Here is a 25,420-nt window from a genome sequence, read left to right on the forward strand (position 1 = left end):
GCAAGAGATGGAAACAATGCATCCCAAAACGTATTCCAGCAGTGAAAACACACGTTCCTACAAAGACTTTGAAGGAGCAAGCAAAAGCCTAGTGGCTGAGTGTTCTTTCAGAGAGAAACACATGCATTTCATCCTTCTGGAGTGAGTTTTCAGCTTGGAATTCATATGCGTTTTGTACTTGCAGAATGTAGCTACCTGCTCGGGGTTTGTGCCATAGAAGCACCTTTCCTGCAGGAGCTTATTGCAACATTCGTTGTTTGGCTAAGTTCTTTAGGGCTGGTTTTGGAAGGTCTTTCATGTTGGTCAAATTCCACTTCCTACGAAGTTTTTTCACAGCGCTGTTTCCAAGGGTCCACAAAGAGATGCTGCTTGAAACTGTCCACATGCACATCTCCCATACGGGTGTGCTCGTTTCACTACGTGGATTTTGGTTTCTTCTTTCTTTGAAATGACAAGCCTTCTTTCCACGGTTGTCCCATCTTTGGGGAAATTGACCAGAGAAGTCCATTTTTGAAAGGTGCTCTTCTCTGGGATGTGTTCTAAGGCAAACTTCTCCTCGAAAGATGCCTCTATCTGCATGCTACACACACCTTGTAGCAGTCTCAGTTTTAAGTATATTGGTGCTCTCAAAACGCTGTGTAACCTATGTACAGTGTGTCACTCCCCAGCTCTGAATAGACAACGTAAAGCTGCTTTCGCAAACAGATTCGCAAGCACATCTTTTTGTGAAGGTCCTACTTCAGGTCACTTGGAAATGTAAAGGTTTCATCTTGAACATGAAGTCAATCATGCTTTTCCACTCTGCAAACAATAGAAATGAAATTTGTACATACCCATCTGAATTTCACATCAAAATGCCCTTCTTTTCTGGTTTCTTGAATGTTCTCAACACATTAGGAGAAAGAGCGTGTTTGAGCAAGAGTGATGCAGTGTGCGTTTTCCTGGATTTCAGGTGATTTGGGAAACATAATCCGCGTTTCTCCACAGTAAGAAACAACATGAGGCTTGCAAGAGATTGAAACAATGCAACCCAAAATGTATTCCAGCAGTGAAAACACACGTTTCTACAAAGACTTTGAAGGAGCAAGCAAAAGCCTAGTGGCTGAGTGTTCTTTCAGAGAGAAACACATGCATTTCATCCTTCTGGAGTGAGTTTTCAGCTTGGAATTCATATGCGTTTTGAACTTGCAGAATGTAGCTACCTGCTCGGGGTTTGTGCCATAGAAGCACCTTTCCTGCAGGAGCTTATTGCAACATTCGTTGTTTGGCTAAGTTCTTTAGGGCTGGTTTTGGAAGGTCTTTCATGTTGGTCAAATTCCACTTCCTACGAAGTTTGTTCACAGCGCTGTTTCCAAGGGTCCACAAAGAGATGCTGCTTGAAACTGTCCACATGCACATCTCCCATACGGGTGTGCTCGTTTCACTACGTGGATTTTGGTTTCTTCTTTCTTTGAAATGACAAGCCTTCTTTCCACGGTTGTCCCATCTTTGGGGAAATTGACCAGAGAAGTCCATTTTTGAAAGGTGCTCTTCTCTGGGATGTGTTCTAAGGCAAACTTCTCCTCGAAAGATGCCTCTATCTGCATGCTACACACACCTTGTAGCAGTCTCAGTTTTAAGTATATTGGTGCTCTCAAAACGCTGTGTAACCTATGTACAGTGTGTCACTCCCCAGCACTGAATACACAACATAGATCTCCTTTCAACACAGACACGCAAACACATCTTTTTGTGAAAGTCCTACTTCAGGTCACTTGCAAATGTAAAGGTTTCATCTTGAACACGAAGTCAATCATGCTTTTGCACTCTGCAACCAATAGAAATGACTTTTTGTACATACCCATCTGATTTCACATCAAAATGCCCTTCTTTTCTGGTTTCTTGAATGTTCTCAACACATTAGGAGAAAGAGCGTGTTTGAGCAAGAGTGATGCAGTGTGCGTTTTCCTGGATTTCAAGTGATTTGGGAAACATAATCCGCGTTTCTCCACAGTAAGAAACAACATGAGGCTTGCAAGAGATTGAAACAATGCAACCCAAAATGTATTCTAGCAGTGAAAACACACGTTTCTACAAAGACTTTGAAGGAGCAAGCAAAAGCTTAGTGGCTGAGTGTTCTTTCAGAGAGAAACACATGCATTTCATCCTTCTGGAGTGAGTTTTCAGCTTGGAATTCATATGCGTTTTGTACTTGCAGAATGTAGCTACCTGCTCGGGGTTTGTGCCATAGAAGCACCTTTCCTGCAGGAGCTTATTGCAACATTCGTTGTTTGGCCAAGTTCTTTAGGGCTGGTTTTGGAAGGTCTTTCAGGTTGGTCAAATTCCACATCATACGAAGTTTTTTCACAGCGCTGTTTCCAAGTGTCCACAAAGAGCTGCTGCTTGAAACTGTCCACATGCACATCTCCCATACTGGTGTGCTCGTTTTACTACCTGGATTTTAGTTTCCTCTTCTTTCTTTGAAATGACAAGCCTTCTTTCTGCATGCAACACACCTTGTAGCAGTTTTAGTTTGAAGCATGTTGGTGCTCTCAAAACGCTGTGGAACCTATGTAGAGTGTTTCACTCTCCAGCACTGAATACACAACTTAGAACTCCTTTCACCACAGACACGCAAACACATCTCTTTGTGAAAGTCTTAATTCAAGTCACTTGGAAATGTAAGGGCTTCATCGAGAACATGAAGGCAATCATGCTTTCGCACTCTGCAACTAATAGAAATGACCTCTTGTACATGCCTGTCTGAATTTCACTGCAAAATGCCCTACTTTTCTGGTTTCTTGAATGTTCTCAACGCATTAGGAGAAAGAGCGTGTTTGAGCAAGAGTGATGCAGTGTGCGGTTTCCTGGATTCAAGTGATTTGGGAAACATACTCCTTGTTTTGTCACATTGTCCGAGAAACAACATGAGGTTTGCAAGAGATTGAAACAATGCATCCCAAAGCGCATTCCAGCAGTGAAAAGAGACGTTTCTACAAAGAGTTTGAAGGAGCAAGCAAAAGCCTAGTGGCTGAGTGTTCTTTCAGAGAGAAACACATGCATTTCATTCTTCTGTGGACAGTTTTCGGCCTGAAATTCATTTGCATTTTGTACTGTGCAGATGTAGCTACCTGCTCGGGAGTTGAGTCATAGAAGCACCTATCCTGCAGGAGCTTATTGCAACATTCATTGTTTGGCTAAGTTCTTTAGGGTTGGTTTTGAAAGGTCTTTCAACTTTGGCAAAATCCCGCTTCGTACGAAATTGTTCCCAGCGCTGTTTCCAAGTGTCCACAAAGAGCTGCTGCTTGAAACTGTCCACATGCACATCTCCCATACTGGTTTGCTCGTTTTACTACCTGGATTTTGTTTTCCTCTTATTTCTTTGAAATGGCAAGCCTTCTTTCTGCATGCCACACACTCCTTGTAGCAGTTTCAGTTTGAAGCATGTTGGTTCTCTCAAAAAGATCTGTAACCGATGTAGAGTGTGTCACTCTCTAGCACTGAATACACAGCTTAGAGCTCCTTTCACCACAGACACGCAAACACATCTTTTTGTGAAAGTCCTACTTCAGGTCACTTGGAAATGTAATGGTTTCATCGAGAACATGAAGTCAATCATGCTTTTGCACTCTGCAACCGATAGAAATGACTTTTTGTACATGCCCGTCTGAAATTCACTGCAAAATGCCCTTCTTTTCAGATTTCTTGAATGTTCTCAACGCATTAGGTGAAAGAGCGTGTTTGAGCAAGAGTGATGCAGTGTGCGTTTTCCTGGATTTCAGGTGATTTGGGAAACATAATCCGCGTTTCTCCACAGGAAGAAACAACATGAGGCTTGCAAGAGATTGAAACAATGCAACCCAAAATGTATTCTAGCAGTGAAAACACACGTTTCTACAAAGACTTTGAAGGAGCAAGCAAAAGCCTAGTGGCTGAGTGTTCTTTCAGAGAGAAACACATGCATTTCATCCTTCTGGAGTGAGTTTTCAGCTTGGAATTCATATGCGTTTTGTACTTGCAGAATGTAGCTACCTGCTCGGGGTTTGTGCCATAGAAGCACCTTTCCTGCAGGAGCTTATTGCAACATTCGTTGTTTGGCCAAGTTCTTTAGGGCTGGTTTTGGAAGGTCTTTCAGGTTCGTCAAATTCCACTTCCTACGAAGTTTTTTCACAGCGCTGTTTCCAAGGGTCCACAAAGAGATGCTGCTTGAAACTGTCCACATGCACATCTCCCATACGGGTGTGCTCGTTTCACTACGTGGATTTTGGTTTCTTCTTTCTTTGAAATGACAAGCCTTCTTTCCACGGTTGTCCCATCTTTGGGGAAATTGACCAGAGAAGTCCATTTTTGAAAGGTGCTCTTCTCTGGGATGTGTTCTAAGGCAAACTTCTCCTCGAAAGATGCCTCTATCTGCATGCTACACACACCTTGTAGCAGTCTCAGTTTTAAGTATATTGGTGCTCTCAAAACGCTGTGTAACCTATGTACAGTGTGTCACTCCCCAGCTCTGAATAGACAACGTAAAGCTGCTTTCGCAAACAGATTCGCAAGCACATCTTTTTGTGAAGGTCCTACTTCAGGTCACTTGGAAATGTAAAGGTTTCATCTTGAACATGAAGTCAATCATGCTTTTCCACTCTGCAAACAATAGAAATGAAATTTGTACATACCCATCTGAATTTCACATCAAAATGCCCTTCTTTTCTGGTTTCTTGAATGTTCTCAACACATTAGGAGAAAGAGCGTGTTTGAGCAAGAGTGATGCAGTGTGCGTTTTCCTGGATTTCAGGTGATTTGGGAAACATAATCCGCGTTTCTCCACAGTAAGAAACAACATGAGGCTTGCAAGAGATTGAAACAATGCAACCCAAAATGTATTCCAGCAGTGAAAACACACGTTTCTACAAAGACTTTGAAGGAGCAAGCAAAAGCCTAGTGGCTGAGTGTTCTTTCAGAGAGAAACACATGCATTTCATCCTTCTGGAGTGAGTTTTCAGCTTGGAATTCATATGCGTTTTGAACTTGCAGAATGTAGCTACCTGCTCGGGGTTTGTGCCATAGAAGCACCTTTCCTGCAGGAGCTTATTGCAACATTCGTTGTTTGGCTAAGTTCTTTAGGGCTGGTTTTGGAAGGTCTTTCATGTTGGTCAAATTCCACTTCCTACGAAGTTTGTTCACAGCGCTGTTTCCAAGGGTCCACAAAGAGATGCTGCTTGAAACTGTCCACATGCACATCTCCCATACGGGTGTGCTCGTTTCACTACGTGGATTTTGGTTTCTTCTTTCTTTGAAATGACAAGCCTTCTTTCCACGGTTGTCCCATCTTTGGGGAAATTGACCAGAGAAGTCCATTTTTGAAAGGTGCTCTTCTCTGGGATGTGTTCTAAGGCAAACTTCTCCTCGAAAGATGCCTCTATCTGCATGCTACACACACCTTGTAGCAGTCTCAGTTTTAAGTATATTGGTGCTCTCAAAACGCTGTGTAACCTATGTACAGTGTGTCACTCCCCAGCACTGAATACACAACATAGATCTCCTTTCAACACAGACACGCAAACACATCTTTTTGTGAAAGTCCTACTTCAGGTCACTTGCAAATGTAAAGGTTTCATCTTGAACACGAAGTCAATCATGCTTTTGCACTCTGCAACCAATAGAAATGACTTTTTGTACATACCCATCTGATTTCACATCAAAATGCCCTTCTTTTCTGGTTTCTTGAATGTTCTCAACACATTAGGAGAAAGAGCGTGTTTGAGCAAGAGTGATGCAGTGTGCGTTTTCCTGGATTTCAGGTGATTTGGGAAACATAATCCGCGTTTCTCCACAGTAAGAAACAACATGAGGCTTGCAAGAGATTGAAACAATGCAACCCAAAATGTATTCTAGCAGTGAAAACACACGTTTCTACAAAGACTTTGAAGGAGCAAGCAAAAGCTTAGTGGCTGAGTGTTCTTTCAGAGAGAAACACATGCATTTCATCCTTCTGGAGTGAGTTTTCAGCTTGGAATTCATATGCGTTTTGTACTTGCAGAATGTAGCTACCTGCTCGGGGTTTGTGCCATAGAAGCACCTTTCCTGCAGGAGCTTATTGCAACATTCGTTGTTTGGCCAAGTTCTTTAGGGCTGGTTTTGGAAGGTCTTTCAGGTTGGTCAAATTCCACTTCCTACGAAGTTTTTTCACAGCGCTGTTTCCAAGTGTCCACAAAGAGCTGCTGCTTGAAACTGTCCACATGCACATCTCCCATACTGGTGTGCTCGTTTTACTACCTGGATTTTAGTTTCCTCTTCTTTCTTTGAAATGACAAGCCTTCTTTCTGCATGCAACACACCTTGTAGCAGTTTTAGTTTGAAGCATGTTGGTGCTCTCAAAACGCTGTGGAACCTATGTAGAGTGTTTCACTCTCCAGCACTGAATACACAACTTAGAACTCCTTTCACCACAGACACGCAAACACATCTCTTTGTGAAAGTCTTAATTCAAGTCACTTGGAAATGTAAGGGCTTCATCGAGAACATGAAGGCAATCATGCTTTCGCACTCTGCAACTAATAGAAATGACCTCTTGTACATGCCTGTCTGAATTTCACTGCAAAATGCCCTACTTTTCTGGTTTCTTGAATGTTCTCAACGCATTAGGAGAAAGAGCGTGTTTGAGCAAGAGTGATGCAGTGTGCGGTTTCCTGGATTCAAGTGATTTGGGAAACATACTCCTTGTTTTGTCACATTGTCCGAGAAACAACATGAGGTTTGCAAGAGATTGAAACAATGCATCCCAAAGCGCATTCCAGCAGTGAAAAGAGACGTTTCTACAAAGAGTTTGAAGGAGCAAGCAAAAGCCTAGTGGCTGAGTGTTCTTTCAGAGAGAAACACATGCATTTCATTCTTCTGTGGACAGTTTTCGGCCTGAAATTCATTTGCATTTTGTACTGTGCAGATGTAGCTACCTGCTCGGGAGTTGAGTCATAGAAGCACCTATCCTGCAGGAGCTTATTGCAACATTCATTGTTTGGCTAAGTTCTTTAGGGTTGGTTTTGAAAGGTCTTTCAACTTTGGCAAAATCCCGCTTCGTACGAAATTGTTCCCAGCGCTGTTTCCAAGTGTCCACAAAGAGCTGCTGCTTGAAACTGTCCACATGCACATCTCCCATACTGGTTTGCTCGTTTTACTACCTGGATTTTGTTTTCCTCTTATTTCTTTGAAATGGCAAGCCTTCTTTCTGCATGCCACACACTCCTTGTAGCAGTTTCAGTTTGAAGCATGTTGGTTCTCTCAAAAAGATCTGTAACCTATGTAGAGTGTGTCACTCTCTAGCACTGAATACACAGCTTAGAGCTCCTTTCACCACAGACACGCAAACACATCTTTTTGTGAAAGTCCTACTTCAGGTCACTTGGAAATGTAATGGTTTCATCGAGAACATGAAGTCAATCATGCTTTTGCACTCTGCAACCGATAGAAATGACTTTTTGTACATGCCCGTCTGAAATTCACTGCAAAATGCCCTTCTTTTCAGATTTCTTGAATGTTCTCAACGCATTAGGTGAAAGAGCGTGTTTGAGCAAGAGTGATGCAGTGTGCGTTTTCCTGGATTTCAAGTGATTTGGGAAACATAATCTGCATTTCTCCACAGGAAGAAACAACATGAGGCTTGCAAGAGATGGAAACAATGCATCCCAAAACGTATTCCAGCAGTGAAAACACACGTTCCTACAAAGACTTTGAAGGAGCAAGCAAAAGCCTAGTGGCTGAGTGTTCTTTCAGAGAGAAACACATGCATTTCATCCTTCTGGAGTGAGTTTTCAGCTTGGAATTCATATGCGTTTTGTACTTGCAGAATGTAGCTACCTGCTCGGGGTTTGTGCCATAGAAGCACCTTTCCTGCAGGAGCTTATTGCAACATTCGTTGTTTGGCTAAGTTCTTTAGGGCTGGTTTTGGAAGGTCTTTCATGTTGGTCATATTCCACTTCCTACGAAGTTTGTTCACAGCGCTGTTTCCAAGGGTCCACAAAGAGATGCTGCTTGAAACTGTCCACATGCACATCTCCCATACGGGTGTGCTCGTTTCACTACGTGGATTTTGGTTTCTTCTTTCTTTGAAATGACAAGCCTTCTTTCCACGGTTGTCCCATCTTTGGGGAAATTGACCAGAGAAGTCCATTTTTGAAAGGTGCTCTTCTCTGGGATGTGTTCTAAGGCAAACTTCTCCTCGAAAGATGCCTCTATCTGCATGCTACACACACCTTGTAGCAGTCTCAGTTTTAAGTATATTGGTGCTCTCAAAACGCTGTGTAACCTATGTACAGTGTGTCACTCCCCAGCACTGAATACACAACATAGATCTCCTTTCAACACAGACACGCAAACACATCTTTTTGTGAAAGTCCTACTTCAGGTCACTTGCAAATGTAAAGGTTTCATCTTGAACACGAAGTCAATCATGCTTTTGCACTCTGCAACCAATAGAAATGACTTTTTGTACATACCCATCTGATTTCACATCAAAATGCCCTTCTTTTCTGGTTTCTTGAATGTTCTCAACGCATTAGGTGAAAGAGCGTGTTTGAGCAAGAGTGATGCAGTGTGCGTTTTCCTGGATTTCAAGTGATTTGGGAAACATAATCTGCATTTCTCCACAGGAAGAAACAACATGAGGCTTGCAAGAGATGGAAACAATGCATCCCAAAACGTATTCCAGCAGTGAAAACACACGTTCCTACAAAGACTTTGAAGGAGCAAGCAAAAGCCTAGTGGCTGAGTGTTCTTTCAGAGAGAAACACATGCATTTCATCCTTCTGGAGTGAGTTTTCAGCTTGGAATTCATATGCGTTTTGTACTTGCAGAATGTAGCTACCTGCTCGGGGTTTGTGCCATAGAAGCACCTTTCCTGCAGGAGCTTATTGCAACATTCGTTGTTTGGCTAAGTTCTTTAGGGCTGGTTTTGGAAGGTCTTTCATGTTGGTCAAATTCCACTTCCTACGAAGTTTGTTCACAGCGCTGTTTCCAAGGGTCCACAAAGAGATGCTGCTTGAAACTGTCCACATGCACATCTCCCATACGGGTGTGCTCGTTTCACTACGTGGATTTTGGTTTCTTCTTTCTTTGAAATGACAAGCCTTCTTTCCACGGTTGTCCCATCTTTGGGGAAATTGACCAGAGAAGTCCATTTTTGAAAGGTGCTCTTCTCTGGGATGTGTTCTAAGGCAAACTTCTCCTCGAAAGATGCCTCTATCTGCATGCTACACACACCTTGTAGCAGTCTCAGTTTTAAGTATATTGGTGCTCTCAAAACGCTGTGTAACCTATGTACAGTGTGTCACTCCCCAGCACTGAATACACAACATAGATCTCCTTTCAACACAGACACGCAAACACATCTTTTTGTGAAAGTCCTACTTCAGGTCACTTGCAAATGTAAAGGTTTCATCTTGAACACGAAGTCAATCATGCTTTTGCACTCTGCAACCAATAGAAATGACTTTTTGTACATACCCATCTGATTTCACATCAAAATGCCCTTCTTTTCTGGTTTCTTGAATGTTCTCAACACATTAGGAGAAAGAGCGTGTTTGAGCAAGAGTGATGCAGTGTGCGTTTTCCTGGATTTCAGGTGATTTGGGAAACATAATCCGCGTTTCTCCACAGTAAGAAACAACATGAGGCTTGCAAGAGATTGAAACAATGCAACCCAAAATGTATTCTAGCAGTGAAAACACACGTTTCTACAAAGACTTTGAAGGAGCAAGCAAAAGCTTAGTGGCTGAGTGTTCTTTCAGAGAGAAACACATGCATTTCATCCTTCTGGAGTGAGTTTTCAGCTTGGAATTCATATGCGTTTTGTACTTGCAGAATGTAGCTACCTGCTCGGGGTTTGTGCCATAGAAGCACCTTTCCTGCAGGAGCTTATTGCAACATTCGTTGTTTGGCCAAGTTCTTTAGGGCTGGTTTTGGAAGGTCTTTCAGGTTGGTCAAATTCCACATCATACGAAGTTTTTTCACAGCGCTGTTTCCAAGTGTCCACAAAGAGCTGCTGCTTGAAACTGTCCACATGCACATCTCCCATACTGGTGTGCTCGTTTTACTACCTGGATTTTAGTTTCCTCTTCTTTCTTTGAAATGACAAGCCTTCTTTCTGCATGCAACACACCTTGTAGCAGTTTTAGTTTGAAGCATGTTGGTGCTCTCAAAACGCTGTGGAACCTATGTAGAGTGTTTCACTCTCCAGCACTGAATACACAACTTAGAACTCCTTTCACCACAGACACGCAAACACATCTCTTTGTGAAAGTCTTAATTCAAGTCACTTGGAAATGTAAGGGCTTCATCGAGAACATGAAGGCAATCATGCTTTCGCACTCTGCAACTAATAGAAATGACCTCTTGTACATGCCTGTCTGAATTTCACTGCAAAATGCCCTACTTTTCTGGTTTCTTGAATGTTCTCAACGCATTAGGAGAAAGAGCGTGTTTGAGCAAGAGTGATGCAGTGTGCGGTTTCCTGGATTCAAGTGATTTGGGAAACATACTCCTTGTTTTGTCACATTGTCCGAGAAACAACATGAGGTTTGCAAGAGATTGAAACAATGCATCCCAAAGCGCATTCCAGCAGTGAAAAGAGACGTTTCTACAAAGAGTTTGAAGGAGCAAGCAAAAGCCTAGTGGCTGAGTGTTCTTTCAGAGAGAAACACATGCATTTCATTCTTCTGTGGACAGTTTTCGGCCTGAAATTCATTTGCATTTTGTACTGTGCAGATGTAGCTACCTGCTCGGGAGTTGAGTCATAGAAGCACCTATCCTGCAGGAGCTTATTGCAACATTCATTGTTTGGCTAAGTTCTTTAGGGTTGGTTTTGAAAGGTCTTTCAACTTTGGCAAAATCCCGCTTTGTACGAAATTGTTCCCAGCGCTGTTTCCAAGTGTCCACAAAGAGCTGCTGCTTGAAACTGTCCACATGCACATCTCCCATACTGGTTTGCTCGTTTTACTACCTGGATTTTGTTTTCCTCTTATTTCTTTGAAATGGCAAGCCTTCTTTCTGCATGCCACACACTCCTTGTAGCAGTTTCAGTTTGAAGCATGTTGGTTCTCTCAAAAAGATCTGTAACCTATGTAGAGTGTGTCACTCTCTAGCACTGAATACACAGCTTAGAGCTCCTTTCACCACAGACACGCAAACACATCTTTTTGTGAAAGTCCTACTTCAGGTCACTTGGAAATGTAATGGTTTCATCGAGAACATGAAGTCAATCATGCTTTTGCACTCTGCAACCGATAGAAATGACTTTTTGTACATGCCCGTCTGAAATTCACTGCAAAATGCCCTTCTTTTCAGATTTCTTGAATGTTCTCAACGCATTAGGTGAAAGAGCGTGTTTGAGCAAGAGTGATGCAGTGTGCGTTTTCCTGGATTTCAAGTGATTTGGGAAACATAATCTGCATTTCTCCACAGGAAGAAACAACATGAGGCTTGCAAGAGATGGAAACAATGCATCCCAAAACGTATTCCAGCAGTGAAAACACACGTTCCTACAAAGACTTTGAAGGAGCAAGCAAAAGCCTAGTGGCTGAGTGTTCTTTCAGAGAGAAACACATGCATTTCATCCTTCTGGAGTGAGTTTTCAGCTTGGAATTCATATGCGTTTTGTACTTGCAGAATGTAGCTACCTGCTCGGGGTTTGTGCCATAGAAGCACCTTTCCTGCAGGAGCTTATTGCAACATTCGTTGTTTGGCTAAGTTCTTTAGGGCTGGTTTTGGAAGGTCTTTCATGTTGGTCAAATTCCACTTCCTACGAAGTTTGTGCACAGCGCTGTTTCCAAGGGTCCACAAAGAGATGCTGCTTGAAACTGTCCACATGCACATCTCCCATACGGGTGTGCTCGTTTCACTACGTGGATTTTGGTTTCTTCTTTCTTTGAAATGACAAGCCTTCTTTCCACGGTTGTCCCATCTTTGGGGAAATTGACCAGAGAAGTCCATTTTTGAAAGGTGCTCTTCTCTGGGATGTGTTCTAAGGCAAACTTCTCCTCGAAAGATGCCTCTATCTGCATGCTACACACACCTTGTAGCAGTCTCAGTTTTAAGTATATTGGTGCTCTCAAAACGCTGTGTAACCTATGTACAGTGTGTCACTCCCCAGCTCTGAATAGACAACGTAAAGCTGCTTTCGCAAACAGATTCGCAAGCACATCTTTTTGTGAAGGTCCTACTTCAGGTCACTTGGAAATGTAAAGGTTTCATCTTGAACATGAAGTCAATCATGCTTTTCCACTCTGCAAACAATAGAAATGAAATTTGTACATACCCATCTGAATTTCACATCAAAATGCCCTTCTTTTCTGGTTTCTTGAATGTTCTCAACACATTAGGAGAAAGAGCGTGTTTGAGCAAGAGTGATGCAGTGTGCGTTTTCCTGGATTTCAGGTGATTTGGGAAACATAATCCGCGTTTCTCCACAGTAAGAAACAACATGAGGCTTGCAAGAGATTGAAACAATGCAACCCAAAATGTATTCCAGCAGTGAAAACACACGTTTCTACAAAGACTTTGAAGGAGCAAGCAAAAGCCTAGTGGCTGAGTGTTCTTTCAGAGAGAAACACATGCATTTCATCCTTCTGGAGTGAGTTTTCAGCTTGGAATTCATATGCGTTTTGAACTTGCAGAATGTAGCTACCTGCTCGGGGTTTGTGCCATAGAAGCACCTTTCCTGCAGGAGCTTATTGCAACATTCGTTGTTTGGCTAAGTTCTTTAGGGCTGGTTTTGGAAGGTCTTTCATGTTGGTCAAATTCCACTTCCTACGAAGTTTGTTCACAGCGCTGTTTCCAAGGGTCCACAAAGAGATGCTGCTTGAAACTGTCCACATGCACATCTCCCATACGGGTGTGCTCGTTTCACTACGTGGATTTTGGTTTCTTCTTTCTTTGAAATGACAAGCCTTCTTTCCACGGTTGTCCCATCTTTGGGGAAATTGACCAGAGAAGTCCATTTTTGAAAGGTGCTCTTCTCTGGGATGTGTTCTAAGGCAAACTTCTCCTCGAAAGATGCCTCTATCTGCATGCTACACACACCTTGTAGCAGTCTCAGTTTTAAGTATATTGGTGCTCTCAAAACGCTGTGTAACCTATGTACAGTGTGTCACTCCCCAGCACTGAATACACAACATAGATCTCCTTTCAACACAGACACGCAAACACATCTTTTTGTGAAAGTCCTACTTCAGGTCACTTGCAAATGTAAAGGTTTCATCTTGAACACGAAGTCAATCATGCTTTTGCACTCTGCAACCAATAGAAATGACTTTTTGTACATACCCATCTGATTTCACATCAAAATGCCCTTCTTTTCTGGTTTCTTGAATGTTCTCAACACATTAGGAGAAAGAGCGTGTTTGAGCAAGAGTGATGCAGTGTGCGTTTTCCTGGATTTCAGGTGATTTGGGAAACATAATCCGCGTTTCTCCACAGTAAGAAACAACATGAGGCTTGCAAGAGATTGAAACAATGCAACCCAAAATGTATTCTAGCAGTGAAAACACACGTTTCTACAAAGACTTTGAAGGAGCAAGCAAAAGCTTAGTGGCTGAGTGTTCTTTCAGAGAGAAACACATGCATTTCATCCTTCTGGAGTGAGTTTTCAGCTTGGAATTCATATGCGTTTTGTACTTGCAGAATGTAGCTACCTGCTCGGGGTTTGTGCCATAGAAGCACCTTTCCTGCAGGAGCTTATTGCAACATTCGTTGTTTGGCCAAGTTCTTTAGGGCTGGTTTTGGAAGGTCTTTCAGGTTGGTCAAATTCCACTTCCTACGAAGTTTTTTCACAGCGCTGTTTCCAAGTGTCCACAAAGAGCTGCTGCTTGAAACTGTCCACATGCACATCTCCCATACTGGTGTGCTCGTTTTACTACCTGGATTTTAGTTTCCTCTTCTTTCTTTGAAATGACAAGCCTTCTTTCTGCATGCAACACACCTTGTAGCAGTTTTAGTTTGAAGCATGTTGGTGCTCTCAAAACGCTGTGGAACCTATGTAGAGTGTTTCACTCTCCAGCACTGAATACACAACTTAGAACTCCTTTCACCACAGACACGCAAACACATCTCTTTGTGAAAGTCTTAATTCAAGTCACTTGGAAATGTAAGGGCTTCATCGAGAACATGAAGGCAATCATGCTTTCGCACTCTGCAACTAATAGAAATGACCTCTTGTACATGCCTGTCTGAATTTCACTGCAAAATGCCCTACTTTTCTGGTTTCTTGAATGTTCTCAACGCATTAGGAGAAAGAGCGTGTTTGAGCAAGAGTGATGCAGTGTGCGGTTTCCTGGATTCAAGTGATTTGGGAAACATACTCCTTGTTTTGTCACATTGTCCGAGAAACAACATGAGGTTTGCAAGAGATTGAAACAATGCATCCCAAAGCGCATTCCAGCAGTGAAAAGAGACGTTTCTACAAAGAGTTTGAAGGAGCAAGCAAAAGCCTAGTGGCTGAGTGTTCTTTCAGAGAGAAACACATGCATTTCATTCTTCTGTGGACAGTTTTCGGCCTGAAATTCATTTGCATTTTGTACTGTGCAGATGTAGCTACCTGCTCGGGAGTTGAGTCATAGAAGCACCTATCCTGCAGGAGCTTATTGCAACATTCATTGTTTGGCTAAGTTCTTTAGGGTTGGTTTTGAAAGGTCTTTCAACTTTGGCAAAATCCCGCTTCGTACGAAATTGTTCCCAGCGCTGTTTCCAAGTGTCCACAAAGAGCTGCTGCTTGAAACTGTCCACATGCACATCTCCCATACTGGTTTGCTCGTTTTACTACCTGGATTTTGTTTTCCTCTTATTTCTTTGAAATGGCAAGCCTTCTTTCTGCATGCCACACACTCCTTGTAGCAGTTTCAGTTTGAAGCATGTTGGTTCTCTCAAAAAGATCTGTAACCTATGTAGAGTGTGTCACTCTCTAGCACTGAATACACAGCTTAGAGCTCCTTTCACCACAGACACGCAAACACATCTTTTTGTGAAAGTCCTACTTCAGGTCACTTGGAAATGTAATGGTTTCATCGAGAACATGAAGTCAATCATGCTTTTGCACTCTGCAACCGATAGAAATGACTTTTTGTACATGCCCGTCTGAAATTCACTGCAAAATGCCCTTCTTTTCAGATTTCTTGAATGTTCTCAACGCATTAGGTGAAAGAGCGTGTTTGAGCAAGAGTGATGCAGTGTGCGTTTTCCTGGATTTCAAGTGATTTGGGAAACATAATCTGCATTTCTCCACAGGAAGAAACAACATGAGGCTTGCAAGAGATGGAAACAATGCATCCCAAAACGTATTCCAGCAGTGAAAACACACGTTCCTACAAAGACTTTGAAGGAGCAAGCAAAAGCCTAGTGGCTGAGTGTTCTTTCAGAGAGAAACACATGCATTTCATCCTTCTGGAGTGAGTTTTCAGCTTGGAATTCATATGCGTTTTGTACTTGCAGAATGTAGCTACCTGCTCGGGGTTTGTGCCATAGAAGCACCTTTCCTGCAGGAGCTTATTGCAACATTCGTTGTTTGGCTAAGTTCTTTAGGGCTGGTTTTGGAAGGTCTTTCATGTTGGTCAAATTCCACTTCCTACGAAGTTTGTTCACAGCGCTGTTTCCAAGGGTCCACAAAGAGATGCTGCTTGAAACTGTCCACATGCACATCTCCCATACGGGTGTGCTCGTTTCACTACGTGGATTTTGGTTTCTTCTTTCTTTGAAATGACAAGCCTTCTTTCCACGGTTGTCCCATCTTTGGGGAAATTGACCAGAGAAGTCCATTTTTGAAAGGTGCTCTTCTCTGGGATGTGTTCTAAGGCAAACTTCTCCTCGAAAGATGCCTCTATCTGCATGCTACACACACCTTGTAGCAGTCTCAGTTTTAAGTATATTGGTGCTCTCAAAACGCTGTGTAACCTATGTACAGTGTGTCACTCCCCAGCACTGAATACACAACATAGATCTCCTTTCAACACAGACACGCAAACACATCTTTTTGTGAAAGTCCTACTTCAGGTCACTTGCAAATGTAAAGGTTTCATCTTGAACACGAAGTCAATCATGCTTTTGCACTCTGCAACCAATAGAAATGACTTTTTGTACATACCCATCTGATTTCACATCAAAATGCCCTTCTTTTCTGGTTTCTTGAATGTTCTCAACACATTAGGAGAAAGAGCGTGTTTGAGCAAGAGTGATGCAGTGTGCGTTTTCCTGGATTTCAGGTGATTTGGGAAACATAATCCGCGTTTCTCCACAGTAAGAAACAACATGAGGCTTGCAAGAGATTGAAACAATGCAACCCAAAATGTATTCTAGCAGTGAAAACACACGTTTCTACAAAGACTTTGAAGGAGCAAGCAAAAGCTTAGTGGCTGAGTGTTCTTTCAGAGAGAAACACATGCATTTCATCCTTCTGGAGTGAGTTTTCAGCTTGGAATTCATATGCGTTTTGTACTTGCAGAATGTAGCTACCTGCTCGGGGTTTGTGCCATAGAAGCACCTTTCCTGCAGGAGCTTATTGCAACATTCGTTGTTTGGCCAAGTTCTTTAGGGCTGGTTTTGGAAGGTCTTTCAGGTTGGTCAAATTCCACATCATACGAAGTTTTTTCACAGCGCTGTTTCCAAGTGTCCACAAAGAGCTGCTGCTTGAAACTGTCCACATGCACATCTCCCATACTGGTGTGCTCGTTTTACTACCTGGATTTTAGTTTCCTCTTCTTTCTTTGAAATGACAAGCCTTCTTTCTGCATGCAACACACCTTGTAGCAGTTTTAGTTTGAAGCATGTTGGTGCTCTCAAAACGCTGTGGAACCTATGTAGAGTGTTTCACTCTCCAGCACTGAATACACAACTTAGAACTCCTTTCACCACAGACACGCAAACACATCTCTTTGTGAAAGTCTTAATTCAAGTCACTTGGAAATGTAAGGGCTTCATCGAGAACATGAAGGCAATCATGCTTTCGCACTCTGCAACTAATAGAAATGACCTCTTGTACATGCCTGTCTGAATTTCACTGCAAAATGCCCTACTTTTCTGGTTTCTTGAATGTTCTCAACGCATTAGGAGAAAGAGCGTGTTTGAGCAAGAGTGATGCAGTGTGCGGTTTCCTGGATTCAAGTGATTTGGGAAACATACTCCTTGTTTTGTCACATTGTCCGAGAAACAACATGAGGTTTGCAAGAGATTGAAACAATGCATCCCAAAGCGCATTCCAGCAGTGAAAAGAGACGTTTCTACAAAGAGTTTGAAGGAGCAAGCAAAAGCCTAGTGGCTGAGTGTTCTTTCAGAGAGAAACACATGCATTTCATTCTTCTGTGGACAGTTTTCGGCCTGAAATTCATTTGCATTTTGTACTGTGCAGATGTAGCTACCTGCTCGGGAGTTGAGTCATAGAAGCACCTATCCTGCAGGAGCTTATTGCAACATTCATTGTTTGGCTAAGTTCTTTAGGGTTGGTTTTGAAAGGTCTTTCAACTTTGGCAAAATCCCGCTTCGTACGAAATTGTTCCCAGCGCTGTTTCCAAGTGTCCACAAAGAGCTGCTGCTTGAAACTGTCCACATGCACATCTCCCATACTGGTTTGCTCGTTTTACTACCTGGATTTTGTTTTCCTCTTATTTCTTTGAAATGGCAAGCCTTCTTTCTGCATGCCACACACTCCTTGTAGCAGTTTCAGTTTGAAGCATGTTGGTTCTCTCAAAAAGATCTGTAACCTATGTAGAGTGTGTCACTCTCTAGCACTGAATACACAGCTTAGAGCTCCTTTCACCACAGACACGCAAACACATCTTTTTGTGAAAGTCCTACTTCAGGTCACTTGGAAATGTAATGGTTTCATCGAGAACATGAAGTCAATCATGCTTTTGCACTCTGCAACCGATAGAAATGACTTTTTGTACATGCCCGTCTGAAATTCACTGCAAAATGCCCTTCTTTTCAGATTTCTTGAATGTTCTCAACGCATTAGGTGAAAGAGCGTGTTTGAGCAAGAGTGATGCAGTGTGCGTTTTCCTGGATTTCAAGTGATTTGGGAAACATAATCTGCATTTCTCCACAGGAAGAAACAACATGAGGCTTGCAAGAGATGGAAACAATGCATCCCAAAACGTATTCCAGCAGTGAAAACACACGTTCCTACAAAGACTTTGAAGGAGCAAGCAAAAGCCTAGTGGCTGAGTGTTCTTTCAGAGAGAAACACATGCATTTCATCCTTCTGGAGTGAGTTTTCAGCTTGGAATTCATATGCGTTTTGTACTTGCAGAATGTAGCTACCTGCTCGGGGTTTGTGCCATAGAAGCACCTTTCCTGCAGGAGCTTATTGCAACATTCGTTGTTTGGCTAAGTTCTTTAGGGCTGGTTTTGGAAGGTCTTTCATGTTGGTCAAATTCCACTTCCTACGAAGTTTGTGCACAGCGCTGTTTCCAAGGGTCCACAAAGAGATGCTGCTTGAAACTGTCCACATGCACATCTCCCATACGGGTGTGCTCGTTTCACTACGTGGATTTTGGTTTCTTCTTTCTTTGAAATGACAAGCCTTCTTTCCACGGTTGTCCCATCTTTGGGGAAATTGACCAGAGAAGTCCATTTTTGAAAGGTGCTCTTCTCTGGGATGTGTTCTAAGGCAAACTTCTCCTCGAAAGATGCCTCTATCTGCATGCTACACACACCTTGTAGCAGTCTCAGTTTTAAGTATATTGGTGCTCTCAAAACGCTGTGTAACCTATGTACAGTGTGTCACTCCCCAGCACTGAATACACAACATAGATCTCCTTTCAACACAGACACGCAAACACATCTTTTTGTGAAAGTCCTACTTCAGGTCACTTGCAAATGTAAAGGTTTCATCTTGAACACGAAGTCAATCATGCTTTTGCACTCTGCAACCAATAGAAATGACTTTTTGTACATACCCATCTGATTTCACATCAAAATGCCCTTCTTTTCTGGTTTCTTGAATGTTCTCAACACATTAGGAGAAAGAGCGTGTTTGAGCAAGAGTGATGCAGTGTGCGTTTTCCTGGATTTCAGGTGATTTGGGAAACATAATCCGCGTTTCTCCACAGTAAGAAACAACATGAGGCTTGCAAGAGATTGAAACAATGCAACCCAAAATGTATTCTAGCAGTGAAAACACACGTTTCTACAAAGACTTTGAAGGAGCAAGCAAAAGCTTAGTGGCTGAGTGTTCTTTCAGAGAGAAACACATGCATTTCATCCTTCTGGAGTGAGTTTTCAGCTTGGAATTCATATGCGTTTTGTACTTGCAGAATGTAGCTACCTGCTCGGGGTTTGTGCCATAGAAGCACCTTTCCTGCAGGAGCTTATTGCAACATTCGTTGTTTGGCCAAGTTCTTTAGGGCTGGTTTTGGAAGGTCTTTCAGGTTGGTCAAATTCCACATCATACGAAGTTTTTTCACAGCGCTGTTTCCAAGTGTCCACAAAGAGCTGCTGCTTGAAACTGTCCACATGCACATCTCCCATACTGGTGTGCTCGTTTTACTACCTGGATTTTAGTTTCCTCTTCTTTCTTTGAAATGACAAGCCTTCTTTCTGCATGCAACACACCTTGTAGCAGTTTTAGTTTGAAGCATGTTGGTGCTCTCAAAACGCTGTGGAACCTATGTAGAGTGTTTCACTCTCCAGCACTGAATACACAACTTAGAACTCCTTTCACCACAGACACGCAAACACATCTCTTTGTGAAAGTCTTAATTCAAGTCACTTGGAAATGTAAGGGCTTCATCGAGAACATGAAGGCAATCATGCTTTCGCACTCTGCAACTAATAGAAATGACCTCTTGTACATGCCTGTCTGAATTTCACTGCAAAATGCCCTACTTTTCTGGTTTCTTGAATGTTCTCAACGCATTAGGAGAAAGAGCGTGTTTGAGCAAGAGTGATGCAGTGTGCGGTTTCCTGGATTCAAGTGATTTGGGAAACATACTCCTTGTTTTGTCACATTGTCCGAGAAACAACATGAGGTTTGCAAGAGATTGAAACAATGCATCCCAAAGCGCATTCCAGCAGTGAAAAGAGACGTTTCTACAAAGAGTTTGAAGGAGCAAGCAAAAGCCTAGTGGCTGAGTGTTCTTTCAGAGAGAAACACATGCATTTCATTCTTCTGTGGACAGTTTTCGGCCTGAAATTCATTTGCATTTTGTACTGTGCAGATGTAGCTACCTGCTCGGGAGTTGAGTCATAGAAGCACCTATCCTGCAGGAGCTTATTGCAACATTCATTGTTTGGCTAAGTTCTTTAGGGTTGGTTTTGAAAGGTCTTTCAACTTTGGCAAAATCCCGCTTCGTACGAAATTGTTCCCAGCGCTGTTTCCAAGTGTCCACAAAGAGCTGCTGCTTGAAACTGTCCACATGCACATCTCCCATACTGGTTTGCTCGTTTTACTACCTGGATTTTGTTTTCCTCTTATTTCTTTGAAATGGCAAGCCTTCTTTCTGCATGCCACACACTCCTTGTAGCAGTTTCAGTTTGAAGCATGTTGGTTCTCTCAAAAAGATCTGTAACCTATGTAGAGTGTGTCACTCTCTAGCACTGAATACACAGCTTAGAGCTCCTTTCACCACAGACACGCAAACACATCTTTTTGTGAAAGTCCTACTTCAGGTCACTTGGAAATGTAATGGTTTCATCGAGAACATGAAGTCAATCATGCTTTTGCACTCTGCAACCGATAGAAATGACTTTTTGTACATGCCCGTCTGAAATTCACTGCAAAATGCCCTTCTTTTCAGATTTCTTGAATGTTCTCAACGCATTAGGTGAAAGAGCGTGTTTGAGCAAGAGTGATGCAGTGTGCGTTTTCCTGGATTTCAAGTGATTTGGGAAACATAATCTGCATTTCTCCACAGGAAGAAACAACATGAGGCTTGCAAGAGATGGAAACAATGCATCCCAAAACGTATTCCAGCAGTGAAAACACACGTTCCTACAAAGACTTTGAAGGAGCAAGCAAAAGCCTAGTGGCTGAGTGTTCTTTCAGAGAGAAACACATGCATTTCATCCTTCTGGAGTGAGTTTTCAGCTTGGAATTCATATGCGTTTTGTACTTGCAGAATGTAGCTACCTGCTCGGGGTTTGTGCCATAGAAGCACCTTTCCTGCAGGAGCTTATTGCAACATTCGTTGTTTGGCTAAGTTCTTTAGGGCTGGTTTTGGAAGGTCTTTCATGTTGGTCATATTCCACTTCCTACGAAGTTTGTTCACAGCGCTGTTTCCAAGGGTCCACAAAGAGATGCTGCTTGAAACTGTCCACATGCACATCTCCCATACGGGTGTGCTCGTTTCACTACGTGGATTTTGGTTTCTTCTTTCTTTGAAATGACAAGCCTTCTTTCCACGGTTGTCCCATCTTTGGGGAAATTGACCAGAGAAGTCCATTTTTGAAAGGTGCTCTTCTCTGGGATGTGTTCTAAGGCAAACTTCTCCTCGAAAGATGCCTCTATCTGCATGCTACACACACCTTGTAGCAGTCTCAGTTTTAAGTATATTGGTGCTCTCAAAACGCTGTGTAACCTATGTACAGTGTGTCACTCCCCAGCACTGAATACACAACATAGATCTCCTTTCAACACAGACACGCAAACACATCTTTTTGTGAAAGTCCTACTTCAGGTCACTTGCAAATGTAAAGGTTTCATCTTGAACACGAAGTCAATCATGCTTTTGCACTCTGCAACCAATAGAAATGACTTTTTGTACATACCCATCTGATTTCACATCAAAATGCCCTTCTTTTCTGGTTTCTTGAATGTTCTCAACACATTAGGAGAAAGAGCGTGTTTGAGCAAGAGTGATGCAGTGTGCGTTTTCCTGGATTTCAGGTGATTTGGGAAACATAATCCGCGTTTCTCCACAGTAAGAAACAACATGAGGCTTGCAAGAGATTGAAACAATGCAACCCAAAATGTATTCTAGCAGTGAAAACACACGTTTCTACAAAGACTTTGAAGGAGCAAGCAAAAGCTTAGTGGCTGAGTGTTCTTTCAGAGAGAAACACATGCATTTCATCCTTCTGGAGTGAGTTTTCAGCTTGGAATTCATATGCGTTTTGTACTTGCAGAATGTAGCTACCTGCTCGGGGTTTGTGCCATAGAAGCACCTTTCCTGCAGGAGCTTATTGCAACATTCGTTGTTTGGCCAAGTTCTTTAGGGCTGGTTTTGGAAGGTCTTTCAGGTTGGTCAAATTCCACATCATACGAAGTTTTTTCACAGCGCTGTTTCCAAGTGTCCACAAAGAGCTGCTGCTTGAAACTGTCCACATGCACATCTCCCATACTGGTGTGCTCGTTTTACTACCTGGATTTTAGTTTCCTCTTCTTTCTTTGAAATGACAAGCCTTCTTTCTGCATGCAACACACCTTGTAGCAGTTTTAGTTTGAAGCATGTTGGTGCTCTCAAAACGCTGTGGAACCTATGTAGAGTGTTTCACTCTCCAGCACTGAATACACAACTTAGAACTCCTTTCACCACAGACACGCAAACACATCTCTTTGTGAAAGTCTTAATTCAAGTCACTTGGAAATGTAAGGGCTTCATCGAGAACATGAAGGCAATCATGCTTTCGCACTCTGCAACTAATAGAAATGACCTCTTGTACATGCCTGTCTGAATTTCACTGCAAAATGCCCTACTTTTCTGGTTTCTTGAATGTTCTCAACGCATTAGGAGAAAGAGCGTGTTTGAGCAAGAGTGATGCAGTGTGCGGTTTCCTGGATTCAAGTGATTTGGGAAACATACTCCTTGTTTTGTCACATTGTCCGAGAAACAACATGAGGTTTGCAAGAGATTGAAACAATGCATCCCAAAGCGCATTCCAGCAGTGAAAAGAGACGTTTCTACAAAGAGTTTGAAGGAGCAAGCAAAAGCCTAGTGGCTGAGTGTTCTTTCAGAGAGAAACACATGCATTTCATTCTTCTGTGGACAGTTTTCGGCCTGAAATTCATTTGCATTTTGTACTGTGCAGATGTAGCTACCTGCTCGGGAGTTGAGTCATAGAAGCACCTATCCTGCAGGAGCTTATTGCAACATTCATTGTTTGGCTAAGTTCTTTAGGGTTGGTTTTGAAAGGTCTTTCAACTTTGGCAAAATCCCGCTTCGTACGAAATTGTTCCCAGCGCTGTTTCCAAGTGTCCACAAAGAGCTGCTGCTTGAAACTGTCCACATGCACATCTCCCATACTGGTTTGCTCGTTTTACTACCTGGATTTTGTTTTCCTCTTATTTCTTTGAAATGGCAAGCCTTCTTTCTGCATGCCACACACTCCTTGTAGCAGTTTCAGTTTGAAGCATGTTGGTTCTCTCAAAAAGATCTGTAACCTATGTAGAGTGTGTCACTCTCTAGCACTGAATACACAGCTTAGAGCTCCTTTCACCACAGACACGCAAACACATCTTTTTGTGAAAGTCCTACTTCAGGTCACTTGGAAATGTAATGGTTTCATCGAGAACATGAAGTCAATCATGCTTTTGCACTCTGCAACCGATAGAAATGACTTTTTGTACATGCCCGTCTGAAATTCACTGCAAAATGCCCTTCTTTTCAGATTTCTTGAATGTTCTCAACGCATTAGGTGAAAGAGCGTGTTTGAGCAAGAGTGATGCAGTGTGCGTTTTCCTGGATTTCAAGTGATTTGGGAAACATAATCTGCATTTCTCCACAGGAAGAAACAACATGAGGCTTGCAAGAGATGGAAACAATGCATCCCAAAACGTATTCCAGCAGTGAAAACACACGTTCCTACAAAGACTTTGAAGGAGCAAGCAAAAGCCTAGTGGCTGAGTGTTCTTTCAGAGAGAAACACATGCATTTCATCCTTCTGGAGTGAGTTTTCAGCTTGGAATTCATATGCGTTTTGTACTTGCAGAATGTAGCTACCTGCTCGGGGTTTGTGCCATAGAAGCACCTTTCCTGCAGAAGCTTATTGCAACATTCGTTGTTTGGCTAAGTTCTTTAGGGCTGGTTTTGGAAGGTCTTTCATGTTGGTCAAATTCCACTTCCTACGAAGTTTTTTCACAGCGCTGTTTCCAAGGGTCCACAAAGAGATGCTGCTTGAAACTGTCCACATGCACATCTCCCATACGGGTGTGCTCGTTTCACTACGTGGATTTTGGTTTCTTCTTTCTTTGAAATGACAAGCCTTCTTTCCACGGTTGTCCCATCTTTGGGGAAATTGACCAGAGAAGTCCATTTTTGAAAGGTGCTCTTCTCTGGGATGTGTTCTAAGGCAAACTTCTCCTCGAAAGATGCCTCTATCTGCATGCTACACACACCTTGTAGCAGTCTCAGTTTTAAGTATATTGGTGCTCTCAAAACGCTGTGTAACCTATGTACAGTGTGTCACTCCCCAGCTCTGAATAGACAACGTAAAGCTGCTTTCGCAAACAGATTCGCAAGCACATCTTTTTGTGAAGGTCCTACTTCAGGTCACTTGGAAATGTAAAGGTTTCATCTTGAACATGAAGTCAATCATGCTTTTCCACTCTGCAAACAATAGAAATGAAATTTGTACATACCCATCTGAATTTCACATCAAAATGCCCTTCTTTTCTGGTTTCTTGAATGTTCTCAACACATTAGGAGAAAGAGCGTGTTTGAGCAAGAGTGATGCAGTGTGCGTTTTCCTGGATTTCAGGTGATTTGGGAAACATAATCCGCGTTTCTCCACAGTAAGAAACAACATGAGGCTTGCAAGAGATTGAAACAATGCAACCCAAAATGTATTCCAGCAGTGAAAACACACGTTTCTACAAAGACTTTGAAGGAGCAAGCAAAAGCCTAGTGGCTGAGTGTTCTTTCAGAGAGAAACACATGCATTTCATCCTTCTGGAGTGAGTTTTCAGCTTGGAATTCATATGCGTTTTGAACTTGCAGAATGTAGCTACCTGCTCGGGGTTTGTGCCATAGAAGCACCTTTCCTGCAGGAGCTTATTGCAACATTCGTTGTTTGGCTAAGTTCTTTAGGGCTGGTTTTGGAAGGTCTTTCATGTTGGTCAAATTCCACTTCCTACGAAGTTTGTTCACAGCGCTGTTTCCAAGGGTCCACAAAGAGATGCTGCTTGAAACTGTCCACATGCACATCTCCCATACGGGTGTGCTCGTTTCACTACGTGGATTTTGGTTTCTTCTTTCTTTGAAATGACAAGCCTTCTTTCCACGGTTGTCCCATCTTTGGGGAAATTGACCAGAGAAGTCCATTTTTGAAAGGTGCTCTTCTCTGGGATGTGTTCTAAGGCAAACTTCTCCTCGAAAGATGCCTCTATCTGCATGCTACACACACCTTGTAGCAGTCTCAGTTTTAAGTATATTGGTGCTCTCAAAACGCTGTGTAACCTATGTACAGTGTGTCACTCCCCAGCACTGAATACACAACATAGATCTCCTTTCAACACAGACACGCAAACACATCTTTT

Source organism: Miniopterus natalensis, chromosome 16, assembly GCF_054644295.1.
Source record: "Miniopterus natalensis isolate mMinNat1 chromosome 16, mMinNat1.hap1, whole genome shotgun sequence".
Lineage (NCBI taxonomy): Eukaryota > Metazoa > Chordata > Mammalia > Chiroptera > Miniopteridae > Miniopterus > Miniopterus natalensis.